Consider the following 21,521-nt stretch of genomic DNA (forward strand, 5'->3'; position numbering starts at 1 on the left):
TACTCCCTCCAAGAAAGGAGAAGAAGACTTTCTACTGGAGTAGATTTAGAACTTCCTGGCACCTGTGACTCTTGTCATCATGGAACTCCAACACACATGGCAGAGAACAAGCTTCTGCCAGATGCATGGCCTGGCATTTCCACTTCATGCTTACATGCATCTTTGTTTCAAAGATTGATGGGTGGGGTGCCCTTGTCTGGGAGACAGCTGGTGGTAACAGTTTCCAGGTCAGAAACAGGATAATTGGCTGAGCTGCAGAGATCCTGGTGTTAATGAGGCTGGTTCCTATCCTGATTCCCCACCACACCCAACCAAAGGTCTCCTTGCCAGGGTCACAAATTGAACTCCTGGTCACAAAAGAAGGGGTCAAGAGAGGGTGTGGGGATAAAGTCCAGGCAAATCTATCCTCTCTTCTGAAAAAAGAATTCTTTTAAAAAGGGTTCTTGACATCTTTTCCATGTATTCTATTTCTCAAATCCACTTGGAATATGATCACATAGGGATATATGTATTAGTTAAGTTTGGCTGCATATAACAACAACAACAAAACAGGCTCAAAACCTGATGGCTTCAATCATCAATAATTTACTCAACTCCAAATTCTCTTGAAACAGCTGACCAGTTCTTCTGGTCCAGCCTAGCTTATACTTCTTGTGCTTGGTGATACATCTAGAATCAGTAGAGGGTCAGTTTGGGACCAGCTGACTCAGAATGGATGGTCCCACTCACATAATCTAGCAGGTACTGTCCTACCAGCATCAGGACAGTAAGAGACATGGAATCCAGACTCAGTACCGATCAGACAAGCCAAAGTTTTTCCACTTGGCTTGGAGAAGAGGATGCGAAGGCAGCAAGGAACGGCAAACTGCCATGCATAATGAGTATTAAAAGTTAACAACATTTGCCTTAGACTTCCTCTAGAAACAGAAGTGATACAAAAGCAACAGTGCATTTTAAGTGAAAGCAAAAAAATATACTATGTATTTATCTCATGGACTCCCATGGAATATGCGGTAAGCAACTGGTTCAAATTCATCTTGCTCCACAGTCACAGAAACAATATTCAAACGCCAAACTCAAACCACCAGAATATACTACTACAGTCCATGCACTTTGGGAGCGCCACACCTCTTTCAACAGTTTCACCATTGTTCCAAGCTTCACTGGAGCACCTTTTGTTGAGCCCATAACTTTCTGGCAACACTGAGACAACTGGCTAAAACAGGCACAGCTTCTACCAGTGGCAGCTGCATGGGCATTGAATTTGCCTTGGATGTTTCAGGCAAAATAAGGTGGGAAACAAGCTGTATGATTTTGAGTGACAAGTAAAATCTGAGGAAACAAAAAGAACATGTGCCAAATGGCAAAGTGATGCATGCCACCTATCATTTTATTAAAGGATTTTTCAATCTTGTTCACAGTATAACTCTACTTAGCCTTTCTGAGACCTTGATAAAAATTATCTCCTCTGTTCACAAATTGGGTTTTCCCTCTGCGTAATGAGGGGGCTTGGAACATCTGGTTTCAAGGATCATTTAAGTTGTAGAAATCTATCATTTTGCAATATATTATTTCTTAGAAGTGACAATTTCACCTAAAAACTCAATTTCTCACCTTCAGGTAAGAGAAATGATATAGGAGTGACAGTAGCTATTCTTTAGCCATAGACCAGACTCTTTTGAAAATGAATAATTCAAAGAGGCGGGGGAGAATCAATAAATTCAGGACAAGAACTCATACTTGAATGCTGCATGTACTAATTTATACATTGAGTTTCTGAAGCAGAGAAGAAACCAGGTAAATGAGCACACAATATCCCTCTTGTACAGATGTCTGAGGTTTATTCATCTGGCTTGTATTTCTGTTTGGTTAATACTCCCAGATTGCTCCTAGCTGCTTTGTGCCTGAATCTTACATAAATAAAACTGTGTAACCTTGCAAGTGTGAAGAAGAAGAAAGTCAACTGGGATCAAGATGCTAAGGACAGGATGAGCTATTCCATTTCCCCACTGTCCAGAACTTGTCCTTGTGCCCATGCCAAGCCTTTGGAAGGCCTCATAGGCAGAACCTGAAGTCATTCCAATCATCTCCTGATGGTTCCAGCTACTCAAACTTTTATCAAATAGCTCTGCACAGCTGGTTCTGGTTAGATGTAACCATCTATGTTGTTGGTGTACATGTGCTTGTGAGCCACACGTGCCCCATTTCCTCAGTTTTCCAGCTACCTAAGATCCCCAGAAAATCCACTTGGAGTCACTCAGAATCTCAAATGGAAGAAATCACAAAACAAAAAGCGACAGAATAGTCAACTTCAGGTCACATTTCATAGAGAATGTTTTCTGTCATTCATAAATGCAAAAGAACACAGAATTGAAGAATTGAGATGCAAGACTTAGGAATTCCTCCAGATTATGAAAGCAAACTCACTTTTACAATAAACTTAGATAGTCATCTTCTTGAAACAGACCCTTTCTCCTTTTTTAATCTTCCTGTGACAAATGTAACACTCCTAGTTTTACCCATCCATCTGTTCACAGACTCATTCAACAAATATTTATTAAGTTTGTCTTCTTTTTTAAGATTTATTTTAGTTTTATTAGACGTATACAGAATATACAGAAAGGAGAAGAGACAGAGAGGAAGATCTTCCATCTGATGGTTCACTCCACAAGTAGCCACAATGGCTGGAGCTGAGCCAATTTGAAGGTAGGAGCCAGGAGCCTTTTCCAGGTCTCCCACACAGATGCAGGGTCCCAAGGCTTTGGGCCATCCTGCTTTCCCAGGCCACAATCAGGGAGCTGGATGGAAAGCAGGGCTGCTGGGATTAGAACTGGCGCCCATATGATACCCCAGCGCATTCAAGGCAAGGATTTTAGCTGCTAGGCCACCACACTTGAACCAAGTTTGTCTTTTACAGTGCTCAACCTTTTGTAGAAGATTTGATGATGCAGTTTGTTGCCTCACAATTGACTAAGCTGCAGAAGAGCTCTTCTGTCTGTCTTCTATTTCAAAGACCAGTGTGAACCCAGAGTGAAATCACCAGCGTGAAATTCTGGATAGGAACAGATTCTATCCCACACCCAGCACAGCATCCTGGATGACAGGCTTTTGATACAGTCCTATTAAATCATGAGATGTTTGTGTCTATCTGGATTTATATAATTAGTGTTGTAAGATCCATATACTTTCCCTCTGAAAGAGCAGTCAGCAAGCTCAACAAGACATTAGAAATTACTATGAAAGGGCTTACTAACAGAGATATGCTCGACATTCTGACCTGAGTTTGTTCTCCAGGGGTGATTTCCAATCCTGTCATCCCTTCCACATTTATCAGCTGGACTGATCATGTAAGGAAGAGCTGGCCTGTCTCCTCATTTAGTCAAATCATTGGACTCCTTTTTTATACAACTGGGCTGCAATATTTTATAATCATGATTTATTCTGTTGTCCAAACTATCCCAAGGTTGGCCAAGGCAAGCTGCCAGGAGCTGAATTCCATGTCTTTTTGACATATCCCAATAATTTTTTGGACATCTTCTTACTTTGGAAAACAAAACTCTATATTCCAGGTTCATCTTTTATTTTCCATCCCCCAATGACAGAACCAACCTCTTTAAATATCCCTAGTTCCCTTTAACAGGGAATAGTGTTTAGACACCACGATATGAATACCAGCCATGCCTATTGTCAACTAGAGTTCAATGGTTTTAATCCTTCTCAGAGTACAAAGCCAGGGCCACCTACATTCAGTTCTATACGTACGTCCACAGACACTGATCTTTCGCTATACCTTTCAGTCTATCTTTTCTCCTTGCCTTGTTTATAACTGCCTTTTCTGAAATTTGTTATCTGGAATGTATTTATGTACTCAAACTAAAATTCACAGAAGAGTTTCAAAGTTGCAATCTGCCCCCACCCATACCCCATGCTTCTGGGGAAAGGAAGCCTCATTCCACAGCATAATAATTATTGTGACTTGGATTATTTAGCTTGAAACTAAATAGTCAAAGAATACTTGGGATGGTTCTTCCTTTAGCACATGATGAGAGCACTAGCCTTTTCCCCTTCTTGGGTGTACTTTGAGACACAGCCCTAAACGCTATCTTACCCATCTCCAAAATAGGCTAATGTTTCTTTACTGGTGTTTTCTCCACTATTGCCACTGGAGCCCACACATGTCTACATATAATTGTGACCAAAATCTCATTGCCAGTTTGTTTTGTCTCCCTTCCCTGCAGTTAACCCAACCAATAGTTGTAGAATATATGAATACCCAATCCCACAAACACATTTAATAGCTTATGGCAAGAGTATTATTATCCCCTAGAACCATCCATACCCACGGCTTCTCTCCTCTCATGTCTAGATTAAACTTTTCTTTTCTTCCAGAAAAATCCAAATGCATCATCCCTACAAAGACTTTGCAATGCAGCTCTCTTCAAACACAGAGCATAAGCCCACAAACGTCATGCTCATAGATTTAGATGCTTGTTTCATATTTATCAAGTTCTCACATTATCCATCTTTAAAGTTAAAAATATTTATTTAATTAAATTTATGAGCCAAGAATTGAGAAACATATGGAGTTAAAGAAAGGTGGAAAAATAAGCCATTCATTCAACTTTCCCCAGCTGCCATTCCTGAAATTAGGAGATTTGGCAGAGTTTTCAGGTAAGGCTACACAATAAAGCTTCCATAGGTTGCCAAATTTAGGTCCAGCATGAAAAGAAAACAAAATCCCTCCTTTAAGACAAACTGTTCAATTTGGAAATGGAGTGTGTGTGTGTGTGTGTGTGTGTGTGTGTGTGTTTTAGATTCTGTCTTCCCCAAGGGTGAGAATCAGCCAACCTCTTAAGAGCTTCTGAATGGGGCAATGTAGAAAATTTTTAAACACATAGATTTGCCTGAATGGAGACCTGTTTCTTTAGGGGGCTCTGTCTTCTTTTTGGACAGAAGCCACTCTGCCACATCCTGGTTAGAGAAAAAGGAACAGTGTGGAGTCTGGGAGGAGCACTCCAGGGGCTGGCAACTTTGCAAATGCACTTTGCTCTTTACTGCTGGCAAGCATCTTTCTTCAGAGTTGGCTCACAAACTGTCCCTCTCTTTGTGCATGATTCTCTGGACCAACCTACTTGAGAATTGGGGTGAGTATTTCCTTATCAAGTCCTCATATAGGGTTCAAGAGAAGACAGTGTAAAGAGTGGGTTGAACATTGCCTGACTGGCCTGGGTATTATATGGTTTTCTATGTGGTCTTGTTGCTTTTATGGTTGTGATTTGATCTACGTGTATACACTGAGAGAGATGTTATGTTGCAGTGATGCTATTTTCTCAGTCTTAAAATGAATAATTCGTATCCCAGAAAACCCTATGTCCTGAGTAATCCATGGTAGGTAGTTATCCTCTACCTAGTCTTTCACAAACATCAAGTAGTAATTACATCATAAGTATAGTTATACCCCCAGAAAAAAAATGCCCTGGAACCATCTTCTTTATCAGATAGAATTCCAGAGTCTTTCCAGGGCTCATTTGCCCTAACATTTCAGACAATGCTCCATGGCTATGAGTCCATTCTGCCCAACCTCCAATAAGCAAAGAAAGATCTCAGATACTCCCTTCAGGACACGACTGAAGCAAAGATGTGAGTGCCACTTCCTAAGGCAATCTGCCTGGGTTTTCAAGGAGATCCACTATGTTGAATGATGGTGAGCTTGAGATGACAAAGCCAGATGTGCCTCTCTCACATTTGTATGGAGCAGTGAAAAGAAAAATGCCCTCTCTATGTGTTTCACATCACTGATTCAGTTGAAATGTGACAGTGTCTGTATTGAGGTGACTATATGATCTGTGTATGGGCAACCTCTATCTTAGATGGCAACTTGAGTTTGCTTTTCACCACTTCATCCTAATACAGGGGAGATCCCAGTTAGTAAATCTAGATTCACCCTTCCCTTGCAGTAAGTTCTTCCTCGGGAGCCCGATTTTCCCATCCTCTGGGGACACCCCAGTCCACTAGATCTGACAAGTGACAACACTCAATCCCTCATCTTCCCTCATATACCCATGGCTTCATATACAGAAAGAGAAGCCAAATTGCATACATCTGCTTTCCAGGAGCATCTGGATCCCAGAATATCTGACAGAGAGAAGGCGAAGTGAGAGAAAGAGATTCTTTGAGTCTCCCATGCTGCAGGTCCCAAGACCTGCCTGAATATCTGTCTGTGTGGCATGTTTATAGCATAGAGCTGCTATTTGGTATATCTGGGCTACTATTAAAAAAACTAGCATGGAATGACTCAAACACGAATGTTTATCCTCACAGTTTCAGAGGCTGGAGACTCAGATCGGGGTCAGCAAATGCAGTATCTGGCAAAGACTCACTTTCCACTTTGCAGGTAGAACTCGTCATATCCTCAGGTGGCAGAAAGCAGAGCAAGGAAGCAAGTCTCTCAGGTTGTTTCTTATAATGACATAAATCTCATCAAGAGGGCTCCTCATTCATGACCTGATTATCATCTGCAGGGGTCCATCTCCCAAACCATCCATCACATTGGGAATGTAAAATCTTGGGAAGCTACACAAACATTTGATCTATGGCGGTCATTCAAACTATGAGGCTGTCAAGAGGATAAACCCTTGGTTGTGCTGCAAGTTCATCTTGCACAAATTTCTCTTCTAAAATAGCAAAAAATTCTTTCATCTGGTGTACCTTTTTCTTGCCCAAGCACCGTGATATGAGTTAATTAAATCCGTTTTTAACCATTTTCTGATGAAGTCTATCATGTGCTAGTAATCGTTGTCCTGTGTAAGTTTGACAACTCTCGTAATAGAACTGACTGCTGTTATTCTTCCCATTATCAATATTAGTAGTGGCAGTGGGATTAACAATGGCTAACATCTATTAGTAGTTGACATTTCTATTTTTGACAACCCTGCAAAACTGAGCAACTGACAAACTAGCGGTTAACAACTCACAGCAGTGATGTGTTTGCAACAGTGAACATGGAGCCTCAAGACTTCAGGCACTGCTTTCAATTCACACAACTAGCACATGGCTATTTTCATTTTTATTACATCAGAGAAAGAAATCTCCCTGAAGCCTGCCATACATCTGAGTAATTTTAAAAGACTCTTGAGATGAAGTAAAAACCTTCAGGAAATGATTGAGAAGAACCTTTTCCAAAGCCAGAACTGGGGAAGGAGAAGTTCTGAATCCCTGATAACTATTCAGAGGCCATTGCTATGGGGAAGGTGAAAGCAGATCTAGGCGAAAGCTGTCCCCATCCACTTCAGAATCAACAAGGTCTCCAGGAGGAAAAGACACTGGAGATACACTTCAGTAGTCATACCCCTGGCGTGCTAGGACTTCAGTGTCCTCCTTCAAAGTCTTATTTTCTAAAGTATTCAGAGGTGATATTCCTTGGTAGGTTCAGAATAAATGGAGGAGGATGGCCCTTTGCCTCTGACCTTGCAAAATAATTTCTTGCTCTTCTCTTAGGGAAATGAATGACAATGTCAATAGATTCCCCCTCCTTGGAAAGGCATTTTTGCAGTTATTAGTACTCAGGAAGGCGCCTTGGGTGTCTCTCATTGACAGTCTGCACCTGCATCCCTTCCCTGAGTGCAGCCTGTTACGGGGATCCATGACAGCTCCCTGGAGTGCTCTCCCTGGGAAATGCAATTTTATACTGTTTTTGCTACATTTCTGGGTCCTTTTTAGCATTTTCCATGGCTTAGCACTTCAAGCAGGCACATCATAAACTTTCATCTTTATCTATCTCTGCATTTATGTACTATACAGATCTCAAATGGTATTAGCAGTGAAAATGGGAGAAGGATGGGGGGGAGGGTGGAGATTATCTTAGTAATCAATTGAGTTTTCTCCTGCCCTTAGGCCATGTTGACACAGCTTAGCTCTTGCCTGCTCCTCCCAGACAGGCTTATCTGCTGCACAGAGAACTCCATTAATCTTCCTGAAAGGCAAATTATGTTCAGGACAATGTTAACGCTTAGCTCTCCTGAAGAGCAGACAGGTTGTACAAGGTGCAGAGACAGGGCGCCAGGCCTGTACTGGCAACTGGAACAGGCCTAGGCAGGACAGATTCCATGGGTGGAGGGAGTAGACTGCAGAAAATGATCTCTGAACCTGAACACCAACAGCAAACAAAATCAAACCAAACAAAACCAAAGCAGGCAAAAAATAAATACAAACCAGAAATAAGATCAGCCCATGAAAGTAACAGTCACATAAATACCTGATCCATTTTAGCCAGGTTTATCCTGGGTTTCAAGCATGCAAAACAACTAGCTGGTTTGTTATATTTAATTTTTTCACAAGCAACTGTCTTGGTATATATACAAGGATAGTACATCATTTAAGAGAAAGAAGGATATATATTTAAGTCATTAAGATACCTAAAGTGTTTCACTTCTTCCTGTTGAGTTCTCCTCCTTACTTACTCCTGTTGAACTCTGCTCACACTGCCAACCAGGTGATCTACTAATTCCTCTCCAAGCTCTGTTTCAAGATCTCTGCTAACTCCACCCTGTCTCCAGAATAAAGTCACTGCTCAGGAAAAAGGAATTAATTAATGTCTTTTCCGTGCCCACTTCTTCACACATCCTTTTGGCTGATCCTTCCATGCTACCCTTTTTCCCCTGTTATATTTCTTTATTCTAACAAGGAGATTTAATAGGCCATTCTTTTCATTCATAGATCTGTAATGTCAGGTGATGTCTACTCACTAGACACCCACAAACAACTCAGGATAATTTTCGCGTGTTGTTGTGGTATTATATTTGAATCAGCTCTAGGGTACAAACTTATCAATAGGGTTTCATTACATAACTTCTGGAGAACAATAAATGCATATCCATTGACTTAGACTGGGTAATTTTCAGAAGATTCCATGTATATCTCAAAACCATCCAGAGCCTACTTTATTGTACATGTAGCCTTTCCCCAATCCACAATCACTGGCTTCTTTATACCTCTGCGTCTTTTTGTTGACAGAGTTACCTCAGAAGACTTTTCTTCATCATCAATTCAACAGGGTAACAAGCAATCCTTAGATATCTGTGTTGATGACTAAGAGAGCTTACATCATGAGGGATGATTCAGTCTGAAAGGTGACAACTCACAGAAGGTGAGCTAATGTCAAACAATGCAGTTGTGAGCACCGTGACCTTGAAAATAGCAGATTAGCGCTGTGGCACCCAGAGGTCATTGTTCAAGGTTAAGCGAGCCACCATGCCCTGGACCCTTTACTTACCTGGTGAACACCACCTCCATAGACTTACTTGTAGGCAATCTATGCACAAGCCTTACCTTTGCCTAGGCATTATTACCAGGTCCCACCAGCCAATGGGTTGAAAAACATGAGGTAAGATTCTTCTTTTTCCAAACCAATTAATGCCTTAACCTGTGGAAAGATAAATGTTTGTTAGCCCTAATGGCCTCTTCCACTTCTTACCAGCACTCCTGTTTAAACTGAAGTGATTTATCTTACTGATGAAGGCCACTTGTTAGGATCTCTTTGCTTCAAAAACAATAAACTGTCTCTGTGGACTTTCTTGGTCTGAGGTAGGCTTGTTTGTTTGTTTTTCCTTTTTTAAAATTAATTACATTGCATTATGTGGCACAGTTTTATAGGTACTGGGATTCCCCCCACCCCTCCCCAAACTCTCCACCTATGGTGGATTCCTCCACCTTGCTGCATTGCCACAGTTCAAGTTCAGTTGAGATTCTTTCATTGCAAGTATATACCAAGCATAGAGTCCAGTATCCTATTGTCCAGATAAGTTCAACGGCTTGTTGGGGAGACCATCTCTGGTCTGAAGGTAGAGCCGGCAGAGTATCATCCCAATCAATTAAAATCCCCAACATAACATCAGTAACAATTTATAACGTTATGGAATTAGTTGACATAGTATTGAGTAACCAGTATGTTAAAAAAAAAATGCAAGTTCTTAACCACATCCTTTGACTACTTCATTGATATTTCAATTTTAGTACTGTCTATTCTCCAACTTGAGTAGACAAGCTGCTCTTGGCTCTCTCTTGGCCTTCCCACAAGTGCCTGGGTAAAAAAAGCAGAGCTGTATGTCACACTGGGGCCAATCATTATCATTCAAAGAGTGACTAGTAGGGATTCCAATATTTCCTTCCCATTTTACCTATTTTCTAACCCAAGTGGCCATCTTGTATATCTGATTCAAGCCATTGTGTATTGTATATGATTGGCCAGAGCCCTGAAAAACAGTAGGATACCAGGAACCTTCAAATTTGACATGACATGGACTCTACACCTAGAGTAGATTCCAGAAAGCAACCTCTTCACAAAGCCTTCCCACACAACTTTCTCTGAGGCATTGGCAGCATCTTACTGATGCTCAGAAACTAGTCCTTCTCAACTGCAGTCTCCTCATGAGCAGTGAGAACCATGAGTCTGCAGGAAGTATCTCTCCATCGCCACCACAGGTGCTCTCATGGGAATGGCACTCCTCAGGTCTCCTGCTAGACCACCATGGGTCTCCCTCCTTCACTCTGTGGTTGAACACTGAGAAGAAATGGAAAGCTTTTCCTCGTGTCTATTTTGACACCTGGGTTCAAAGGATCACATTTTATGCTCCATATTTCATCATGAAAAATGGCTCAACCAGAACAGCATCTTCAATTTCTGCTGACCCGTATCCTACCCGCCCATCTGCAGAGTCTTTGTCTAAGAGATTCACAGGGGAAAGAAGGCTTATAGGTTCTAGAATTTTGCCTTTATTTTTTGTTCTTCCTCTGCAATCATCAACAGAAATCTTTACACCTCTGGACACTAGGAGTAAAATTAACCCCAAATATCTAATTCATTTTGACATATCTATCTTAGAAATAAAGTTATTAGCACAAATTTTGTGACTAATAGTGGAATTAAACTAACTTATTCTTCAGTTATAAACAGATGCAGAAACCACAGAACATATACACCAAATTGTATCAGAAAGGGAAAAAGAAGAATGAGGAGAGCTAAAGGTCTATAAGAATTGCAGAACTTCTTCTTAATCACTCACAAGAGGAATTTCCATGTATGTATTAACATAAATAAAAATGGTGTTAATTTATTTGAGATCAAAGAGATTACAAACAGACTCAAGGAAATTGACATTTAGTTTATGAATCTATTTAGCATTGACTATGATGATAATAAATGTTTCACCACACTCATACAATTTACAGCAAAAATACAGGTAAATCAAGAATAACTAACAACAAAGCTACATGGAGAGAGAATTAGAAAATATACACCATTAAGAAGGAAGAAAACAGATCGACAGACCATGAAGGCCAGCATAAATATAAAAGAGTTCAAATTTGCTCCTGGGTTTCTAAGAGGGACATAATGCTTACGAACTAAGCAAACAGCAAAGAAAGCCAGATAATGCCTTTTTTTCAGACAAGAAAACCTGAAGCAAACATAGGATTTGAAATCTCCCTTGTCAGCCAAGTTATTGAAAAATGTTGAATAGCAGACAGTCCAAAGACGAATTCCCTGATGAGTACTGAATAGTTGGTGTTTACAGAAGTTTTTAAGAGTAGATCCATAAGCTCCAAATCTTCATGGAAATGTGAAGTTGAGTTCTATCCCCCAGGCATGCTGCCTGCCATCTGCAAAATAGTGGCCTCCCCAGTAGGCATTGTGGGTCGTATTCTACCTCACAAAAGGAGTCAGTGGATTTTTCAAAGTGCCCCATTATGAAGTTTTGCCAACATGATTTAGCTTTGAAAAATATTCCAGTTGCTCAACCTGTCTATACACTAAAAACATAATGAAAGCCTTAATATCGTTCCTATTAATTGACTGATACAGAGTATCTGCACTCCTGAGGAATTCAGCTGGTTGAAATAGCTATAAAATGTTCCACAAAATCCAGAGATAAAAATCTACTTTGTAATTTAGAGCAGATTGATAAAAATTAATTGAAATCTGGAAGGTTGGCCAACAATAATTATTTTGGTTTTGAAGTGGATATAACTGTTGAGATCATCTCTGATTTGTGATGACAAGACCAATTATCAGTCTGTAGAATCCTGCGTTACCTTCCAGTCTTTGTTGCATGAGCACATACAATTTGCTCACCTAACAATGATTTCACTTAGTGAAATCACAAGCTAAAAATAGGTCGTGATCCAGATTAGAGTTCTCAAATCTATAATTTGTCAAATAATTTTACCAAACATATATTTTTATAGTAGTGTTAAGGTACATTCAGAGTTGTGGATTCAATATGAAAAATGCCATGTATGTTCTCATTAAATAGTTTGCTCCATATATGTTACATATTACAGATCCAACACAGATTTAAAAGTCCAACAAATTGCAAGCACTTTTATAATTCTAAAGAGATTTTGAGACTCCAAGAAGCTGAAAGTGAAGGGGTGGAAAACGATATATCACGCCAATGGACGAGAAAAAAAGGCAGGGGTAGCTGTCTTGATTTCAGATGATATAGACTTCAATCTAACAAGCATCAAAAAGGACAGGGAAGGTCATTATATTGGTGAAGGGACTGATCTATCAGGAAGTAATTACCATCGTGAACGTATATGCACCGAATCCCAACGCGCCTAGCTACGTGAAGCAGTTACTTACAGACTTAAGGGGAGACATAGATATGCACACAATAATTGTGGGTGATCTTAACACTCCACTAACAACAATAGACAGATCAACAAAACAAAAACTCGACAAAGAAACAACAGAGCTCATACAAACCATAGAACAACTGGACTTGGTAGACATTTATAGAACTTTTTACCCTAAGGCCACAGATTATACATTTTTTTCAGCAGTGCATGGCACCTTCTCCAGGATCTACCACATGATAGGACACAAAGCAAATCTAAATAACTTCAAAAAGATAGGAATAATACCGTGTACCCTCTCAGACCACCACGGAATGAAACTGGAAATCAGCAATTCAAAATGCCCCAGAAATACAGAAACTCTTGGAGGCTGAACAATATGCTATTAAACGAACAATGGGTCAGGGAAGAAATTAAAGATGAGATCAAAAAAATTTATGGAAACCAATGAAAACTCTGACACAACATTCCAAAACTTGTGGGACACTGCCAAAGCAGTGCTACGGGGTAAACTCATTGCAAGTAGAGCTCATGTCAAGGCCCAAGAGAGGCGCCAAACACAGGAACTAAACACACACCTCCAGGAATTGGAAAAACAGCAGCAGAAGAGCCCCACACACAATAGGAAACAAGAAATCATCAAAACAAGGCAGGAAATTAATCAGATAGAAATAAAAAAAAAAGATACACAAAATCAATGAATCAAAAAGCTGGTTTTTTGAGAAGATAAACAAAATAGACACCCGACTGGCCCGACTGACAAAGAAAAAACAAGAGAAAGCAAGAATTAACAGCATGAAAGATGAAAAAGGCAACATAACAACAGACACCGCATCCATTAAGGCCACAATTAGAAATTACTACAAAGCACTGTACTCCAACAAATCAGAAGACCACCAAGAAATGGAAAAGTTCTTACACTTCTACCACCTGCCAAAACTTAGCCCAGAGGCAACATACGACCTGAACCAACCCATAACTAAAGCAGAGATTGAATCAGTGATTAAAGATCTCCCAACAAAAAAAGCCCAGGCCCAGACGGCTTCACTCCAGAATTCTACAAAAACATTCCGAACAGAGCTAACCCCAATCCTCTACAAACTCTTCAAAACAATTGAAAAGGAAGCAACCCTTCCAAACTCATTCTATGAAACCAACATTACCTTAATCCCAAAACCAGACAGAGAACCAACAGAGAAGGAAAACTACAGACCTATCTCTTTGATGAACATTGATGCTAAGATTCTCAACAAAATCCTAGCCAATAGAATTCAAAAACACATCAGACAGATCATTCATCCGGATCAAGTAGGATTCATCCCTGGAATGCAGGGATGGTTCAACATAAGGAAATCCATAAATGTGATACATCACATACAAAAACTGAAAAATAAGAATCACATGATAGTATCAATAGACGCAGAAAAAGCTTTCTACAAAATCCAACACCACTTCCTGCTAAAAACACTAACCAAGGTAGGCATAGATGGAAAAATCCACAACATAATCAAAGCAATATATGAAAAGCCCAACGCCAGCATCATACTGAATGGAGAAAAACTGGAACCCTTCCCACTGAGATCTGGAACAAGACAGGGATGTCCACTTTCTCCACTACTATTCAACATAGTCCTAGAGGTACTCGCTGAGGCCATAAGACAAGAAAAAGAAATCAGAGGAATCCAAATGGGAAACGAAGAAGTCAAGCTTTCACTATACGCAGATGACATGATTCTTTATGTAGAAGAGCCAAGAGACTCAAAACAGAGACTGCTAGAACTTATACGAGAGTTTGGTAGAGTGGCAGGGTACAAAATTAATGAACAAAAATCAACAGCCATAGTGTATGCGAACAGCCCCAAGAGGGAAAAAGACTTAACCAGCAAGATACCATTCAAAATAACAGAGAAAAGTATGAAGTATCTGGGAATAAATCTAACCAAAAATGTAGGAGACCTATTTGAAGAAAACTACAAACTACTTAAAAAAGAAATTGAACAAGACCTCAAAAGATGGAGTAACATCCCATGCTCCTGGATAGGTAAAATCAATATCATTAAAATGTCTATACTGCCAAAAGCAATATATACATTTAACGCAATCCCAATCAAATTGCCAAAAACATTCTTCATGGAACTGGAAACAATGATTCAAAAGTTCATCTGGAAACACAAAAAACCACGGATAGCTAGAACCATCCTGAAGAACAGGAGGTTAGCAGGGGGAATCACAGTTCCGGACCTCTGGACATACTATAGGGCAGTGGTTATCAAAACAGCCTGGTACTGGCACAAAGATAAAGAGGAAGATCAATGGAGCAGAATACAAACACCAGAAGGGAACCCACACAGATACAGCCAAATAATCTTTGACAAAAAGACAAACAACAATCCAGGCAAATGGGAAGGTCTGTTCAATAAATGCTGTTGGGACAACTGGTTAATAGCCTGCAGAAACAAAAAGATAGACCCACATCTCTCACCATACACTAAGATCAAATCTAAATGGATAACAGATCTAAACTACATCCAGAAACCTTCAAACTTTTGGAAGAAAATGTTGGAAATATTCTGCAAGATCAGGGGTAGGTCCCGACATCCTAAAAAGGACCCCAAGGCAATAGCAATCAAGACCAGAATAAACAAATGGGACCTCATCAAACTAAGAAGCTTCTGTACAGCAAGGGAAATAATCAACAAAGTAAAAAGGCAACCCACAGAATGGGAGAAGATCTTTGCGCACTACGTAGGTGATAGAGGGCTAATCTCCAGAATATACAAAGAGCTACAAAACAACCAAAATGTCAAAACAAACAAGCCACTCAAGAAATGGGCAGACACTTCACAAAGGAACAAACCTAAATGGCAAATAAACATATGAAAAAATGCTCAAATTCCCTGGCAATAAGGGAAATCCAAATTAAAACATCAATGAGGTACCACATGAGGTACCACCTAACGCCAGTAAGACTGGCCCACATGAATAAAAGCACCAACAACACTTGCTGGCGAGGTTGCGGGGAAAAGGGAACCCTACTCCACTGCTGGTGGGGCTGCAGGCTGGTACAGCCTCTATGGAAATCAGTATGGAGAACATTCAAACAACTCAAAATCAACATACCGTATGATCCAGCAATAGCACTCCTAGGAATATATCCAGAACACTTGTTTTATGAGAAACCAACATGCACTCCTATGTTCATAGCAGCACAATCAGTAATTGCAAAAACATGGAAGCAGCCAAAATGCCCATCAGCAGACGATTGGATAAGAAAGCTATGGTTCATCTACTCCATGGAATACTACTCAGCTATTAAAAAAAATACAGTTCTTTGTGGCCAAATGGGCCAAACTGGAAACCATAATGCTAAGGGAAATGAGCCAAACCCAAAAGGTTAAATACCACATGTTTGCCTTAATTTAAGATGATATGATGTTATGTATAACATGTTATGTTATGTATGTTATATGTTGTGTATAAACTAAAATTGAAATGTCAATGAGGTGGTCACAGAAGATGGTTAAGAACTCGCATTTATTTGTAACATATTGGCTACTCATTACTATGTCAATTAATTCCATAATGATGTAAATTTTTGCTGATAGTATGTTGGAGCTTTTAATTGATCGGGATGATACTCTGCTGGCTCTGTCTTCAAACCAGAAAGGGTATACCTAAGAAGCCATTGAACTTGACTGGACAATAAGATGCTGGACTCTATGTTTGGTATATGCTTGCAATGAGGGAATCTCAACTGAACTTGAACTGTGGTTATGCAACAAGGTGGAGGAATCCACCATGGTGGGAGGGTTTGGGGAGGGGTGGGGAGAATCCCAGTACCTATGAAACTGTGTCACATAATACAATGTAATTAATGAATTAACAAAAAAAAGAGAAAAAAAAATTGAGGCCAGCATTGTGGTAGATAAAGCCTGCCATCTGTGTGCCAGCTTTCTATATGAGCACCAGTTTATTTCCTTAATGTCTTACTTTGGATCCACCTCCCTGTTAAAAAAGCAGTAGAAGATGGCCCAAATGTTTGGGTTCCTGCACTTATATGGGAGACCTGAATGAAGCTCTTGGATCGGCCCATCCCTGGCCCTTGCAGAAAGTGAAACAAAAGATGGAAGATTCATTCTTTCTCTTTCTCTCTCAGTCTGTAATGTTGCTCTTCATAAATAATCTTTTCTAAAGTGAGTAAAATTAATCTTTCAATTTGTGTAAGATATTTACTTATTTAAAAATAAATACTGTTTGAATATTTATATTTGCTTATGCTGGATTATAGAATTTTGATTTTATTTCACTGAGACAGAGAGAAATCCATTTTCTAAAATAGTTTTCCCTCCAAACGCTCACAATAACCAGATTGGACCATACTGAAGCTTAAAATTCAATCCAGGTGTTCCATATGGTTGGCAGGAAGTGAATCACTTGCACCATTATCGGCTGCCTCTTAGGGTACACATTATTAGCACGATGCTAAATAAGAGGTGATGAAATTGGAATTTGAACCAGGCATTGCGATACAGGATATAGGCATCCCAAGAGGCATCTGTACTGCTATGCCAAACACTCACCCCTAACTGATGCTTTTAAAAATGTATATAGTGAAGGATCAGGCTGGGGCCCAGTGAAAGCTTACATGCCACACTGGAGTGCCAGAGTCCTGCTCTACTTTGGAGTCTAACTTCCTGCTGGTATACACGCTGGGAGGTACCAGGTACTGGCTCCAATGGTTGGGTGCTTGCCAGCCAGGCTGAAATCTGTATTGAATTTCCAGCTCTCCATTTTGCCATTGCCAAGATGTCTGAATATACCTTATGCTTGCATTTTTAAAAAATTACTCTAATATAGTAGGGTAGTGTTTCATAAGCAGAGAAATTAATCACGAATTTAACAACTTTAGATAAAACATATTATTTTCTAGGAAACTGGACAAAATGCATACTGATTAAAACTGTCTATAGCAACTTGAAAATATTTTTAAAAATTCTGTTGGAAGGCTACAATCTCTTGTCTATCTGCAAAGACTCAAGAACTTCCTTGAAAAGAACTTCAGTGATTGAGAGCTAATTCATGTGTTCTCCCTTGCTGATTCCTACTAAGACACAGCTCTGAGAGAGAATGAGGAGTGTGTGCATGTCTTCCACAATGGGCCCACGGGGAAGAAGCAAGAAACCTAGCTCTTTTTTGCTGACTTGGGAGGGTAAAGCAACCCCCCCCCATTCTTCAGGTATAAACTGTCCTTACACTGTGAAGAAGCTTCGCACTCATATTCTTCTAGGCAACCCGTGGTCGGTCCAAGTCAAAGCCTCATCCCACAAGGAACCATATTGCATGGAGGGCAAAGAGGCAGCCACAAAGTGCCTTGTTGGCTGCATGATCAGAAACCTCAGCAGCCAGGACAAGACACCCTTAAAACATGTTTCAACGATCACTTTAAACATGAGGCTAAAGAACCAAGGCTACAAATGTTTTTGGGTGTTGAAGAAAAGCCTAGCTGGTGGCTCAAGGAAAACTGAACATAATCATGTCTCATTAACTAACCTGTAAGGGAGCACAATGCCCTCAGTACAGGAGGAGAGGCCTGCCTCTTGAGGGAATGACCAGTGTCCTAATGAATACAGGTCTCAGGAATTAAAGAGGATTGAAAGGGCATTCATTTACTCTCTGGCAGCTCCTCAGTGCAAGAGGTCCAGGAAAAATCACAAAGCATCTAGTTTTTTTCCTGAGTTTGGCAGGTGTGGCTCCTTACATGGAAATGATTGTGTCAGTATGACTGGATTATTCTAGTTAATTGGCTGTATTTGTTATCTGAAATCTGAGCATTGCCTCACACACAAATTATCGCATTGTATGCTAATTTCCTGAAAATCAGAAACCCCTGTAACATAAAACCACATGGTTTCAACTTTATTTGGTGATTCAGAGAACACAACAAAAGCTTGCAATGCCTCACAGATGCCATTTGGAACAAGTCATCAACAGTCCTGAACAGGAAAATGTGGTTAGTGAAGGGTTCAAAACTTTCTGATTAACCAACTCTCAATGATGTGGACTGAATATGCACATGTTCTAGGTACTATGACATATGATAAGCCTTTCCAATACCATGGACTCTCAGGTAGATTTTGGAATCTGAGTCTTCCCAAGGAGGTCCCTGAAGGTCTGGGGGTTACCTCTTCTGTTTCAAGGTCATCCTGCTGGAAAGAAGGACTTGGGAAAGAGCTTTCGGAATCAGTGCAGTGTTCCTTCTACACTTCTCTCATTGATCCTCAGTCTTGGTATTTATCACAACTGATGATCTGGCAGCTGGGTAATCTCATTCAGTGACTGGATCCCTTGAAAAATGAAATCCAAAATGCTCAAACGATCTTATCAGATATTTACTGAATTTATTCTATACAGTGAATCAAGGTAGAAATGAACTGAAAGGAATATTAGGCTTGAATTTAGGTATTTATACTGCAAGGGACTCCACCTTGAAATTTTTCAGGTTCTAAAATTTCAAGGGCCAAATATTTATTTTTTTAGAACAAGCCAGGAAGTACACAAATATGTTTTGGCCTATGGGTGAGTATGGGTGTTTATGATCACATGATTTCATGTATGTGTGTCTGTGTGTATGTGTGTAACTGAACTGTGATTCTCTGAGTATTTAACAAGACCTGCAGGCTCCAACGTAGTTGGGTTTGATGGTTAAGGCAGGAAGCAACTGGAAAAATAAACTGGAGCTGTTGAAGGAAAGATGGCTTGAGGTTCAGCCTTTCCTGTAAAGTGGCAAGTGAACTGAGCATTTGTGAAAATTTCCAGTGCTGGTTGGAGTCCAGAATGACCCAGGGTGTGCAGTCGGCATGCTCTGCCACCTCCTTACTCTGGCTGGGACATGGATTGCCCTCTGACTCTGAACTGGCACAGCACTGTACCATGTCAAGGTCCATGCCCCTTTGTCCTCATCTGATCTCAGAGATGACCCTCTGTGCTGCTGCTATGCAAGCCTGCTAATGCACCGCCAGGAAAGGCAGGCACCAGGGAGAAGGTGTACAAAGACACGGGAACACGGAAGCCAGAGAAAGAGGCTTTTGAGGGTAGAGAGCAGAGGAAAAATGGTGGGCAGGTTGGAGGCCTCAGATGGGAGTCATTCCCAAGTGCTTCATCCTTCTTCACACATCCTCAAACCACCACCAACACCCACACAGATACTGAGCTTTTCCAGGTTTTTCCAACTCTTACCTACACAGCTCAGTGGTTCTCAGAGACCACCCCATTCAATCCCATTTCACTGAAGAGGAGAACTGAGGGCCAGAGAAGAGAAGTAGTGAAATCCCTGGGATCCCACTGAGTCAGTCAAAGCCTAGGAGTTAGAGTATGAAGTTTCAGTTCTTCCACGTGCTATTTTTGCTATGCTTTCCTGACAAGGGTACAGTATTAGTAGAGAGCATTCCAACTCCCACCTATTCACAATCATGCTTTTGATAATTATTCTTAGTTTCACTGGGTCCATGAGATCCGAGACTCTCTCAGCCCCCTCCTGCATTCAGTACACACTGTTCTCAGGCACCTTTCTGGGAATGGGCACACCAAGGATAGCCCTTGCCCACCCAGGATCACCTGCTAAGTAATGGAAACCGCATTCTTCTGCAGCTGATATAACAAGGGGGTTCGTTATCTCCCAAGGAACTCCATTCATTCTTTCATTTTATGAATATCTTATTAAAACTATGTTTTTTAAAATGTGTACACTTTAATTTTCTTCCTCCTATTAAAATCTCCTAATACTAATTGATTAAGCATTGTGGGAAGAAGCAATTCTAACCATTCTTGTGGAAAATTGGAGTGCCTCCTCTGCATGTCTAAGGGAATAGGGTTTTTCTCACTTTTAAAACCCAAATTATAAAAAAAATTCAGTATAAGGTGCATGTTTGGTTAGCTGCACAAAAAGTAAATATAAATGGATATGGAGGAAGTACAGAACAGACATGTATGATGGCTTGGCTAGTTGTTACAGCAAATTTCTAGGGATAACCCCATCCAGAGTTAGAAACAGGCTGCAAAAGGGTGGACAACCCAAAAAGGCATATACCAAGGATTACTCTGGCAAATGAGAACCAATGAGTGACTGTTTTCTTTATACAGCTCTTAAGCAGTGATATATGCCTGCACATTTGTTATCTTTTAATAGTTGTTTACCAAAATCTGTAGTCTCTTGTTTAGTTTCCTTCTCAGAACACCAAAGGAATCTACCTCACTGAGTACCTATGGCCTTTAAAAGGCCAAATTGGAATCTGCTATGATTCAGAAACAAACAAACAAGAAAAAGTATGTGGCCGTTCAGTTAAGCTGGGAGTTAAGAGCTGGAGCTTTGGGGCCAGACAGACCTTGGGTTAAATCATGGCTTTAAGCCCCAGGCCTCTCATTTGGTAACTGGTTGGGGGAAATGTAATTATCTTCATCTTTAGTTTGTTTCCTCATGTATAAAATGAGAACAGTGGATGCTGAGCATGTCATTTTTACTTCTCCAATGTGTCACTTGGGTTCCAGCAGGAAAATAGAGCCACTGTAAACAGTATGTAAATAAGGATTTCTTTCATCTGGAAACATAGGAGGAGCTGAAGTATAATGGCTCATGCCAGAGTATAGAGCATGGATCACTAAGCAGAGGTCACTAAGCAGTGTCTGGCTGAGTCAGTGGAAAATCCAGATACAGAGCTTCCAGAGGAATTGCAAGCCAAGCACACTGAGCACCAGAAGGGAGACCCATAGGCAGATCCTGAGGAGGGGAATCCTGGAAGCCATGGAGTTGTTTGATCCTCAGTCCAAGTGTTTGGTAGTAGGAAGGGTCAGCTGGTGGTGGCTGCTGGTCACCTGGAAGGCAAGCTGGACAA

The 21,521-nt window shown here is 40.5% G+C and overlaps 1 long non-coding RNA gene across 2 annotated transcripts in view; it reads left to right on the plus strand.

The window, feature by feature from the left end:
- LOC131480324 (uncharacterized) overlaps positions 1-17,599 on the plus strand; it is a 42,864-nt gene extending 25,265 nt beyond the window's left edge. The window contains exons 3-5 of one of the 2 annotated variants that reach the window (XR_009245414.1): positions 9,013-9,128; positions 10,942-11,075; positions 17,564-17,599. This is a non-coding gene — a long non-coding RNA (uncharacterized LOC131480324). The remainder of the gene's footprint in view (positions 1-9,012; positions 9,129-10,941; positions 11,076-17,563) is intronic. The other variant, XR_009245413.1, reaches the window with a different exon arrangement.
- The last annotated feature ends 3,922 nt before the right edge of the window (positions 17,600-21,521 follow it).

This window comes from Ochotona princeps, chromosome 5 (genome assembly GCF_030435755.1).
Source record: "Ochotona princeps isolate mOchPri1 chromosome 5, mOchPri1.hap1, whole genome shotgun sequence".
NCBI classification, from domain to species: Eukaryota; Metazoa; Chordata; class Mammalia; order Lagomorpha; family Ochotonidae; genus Ochotona; species Ochotona princeps.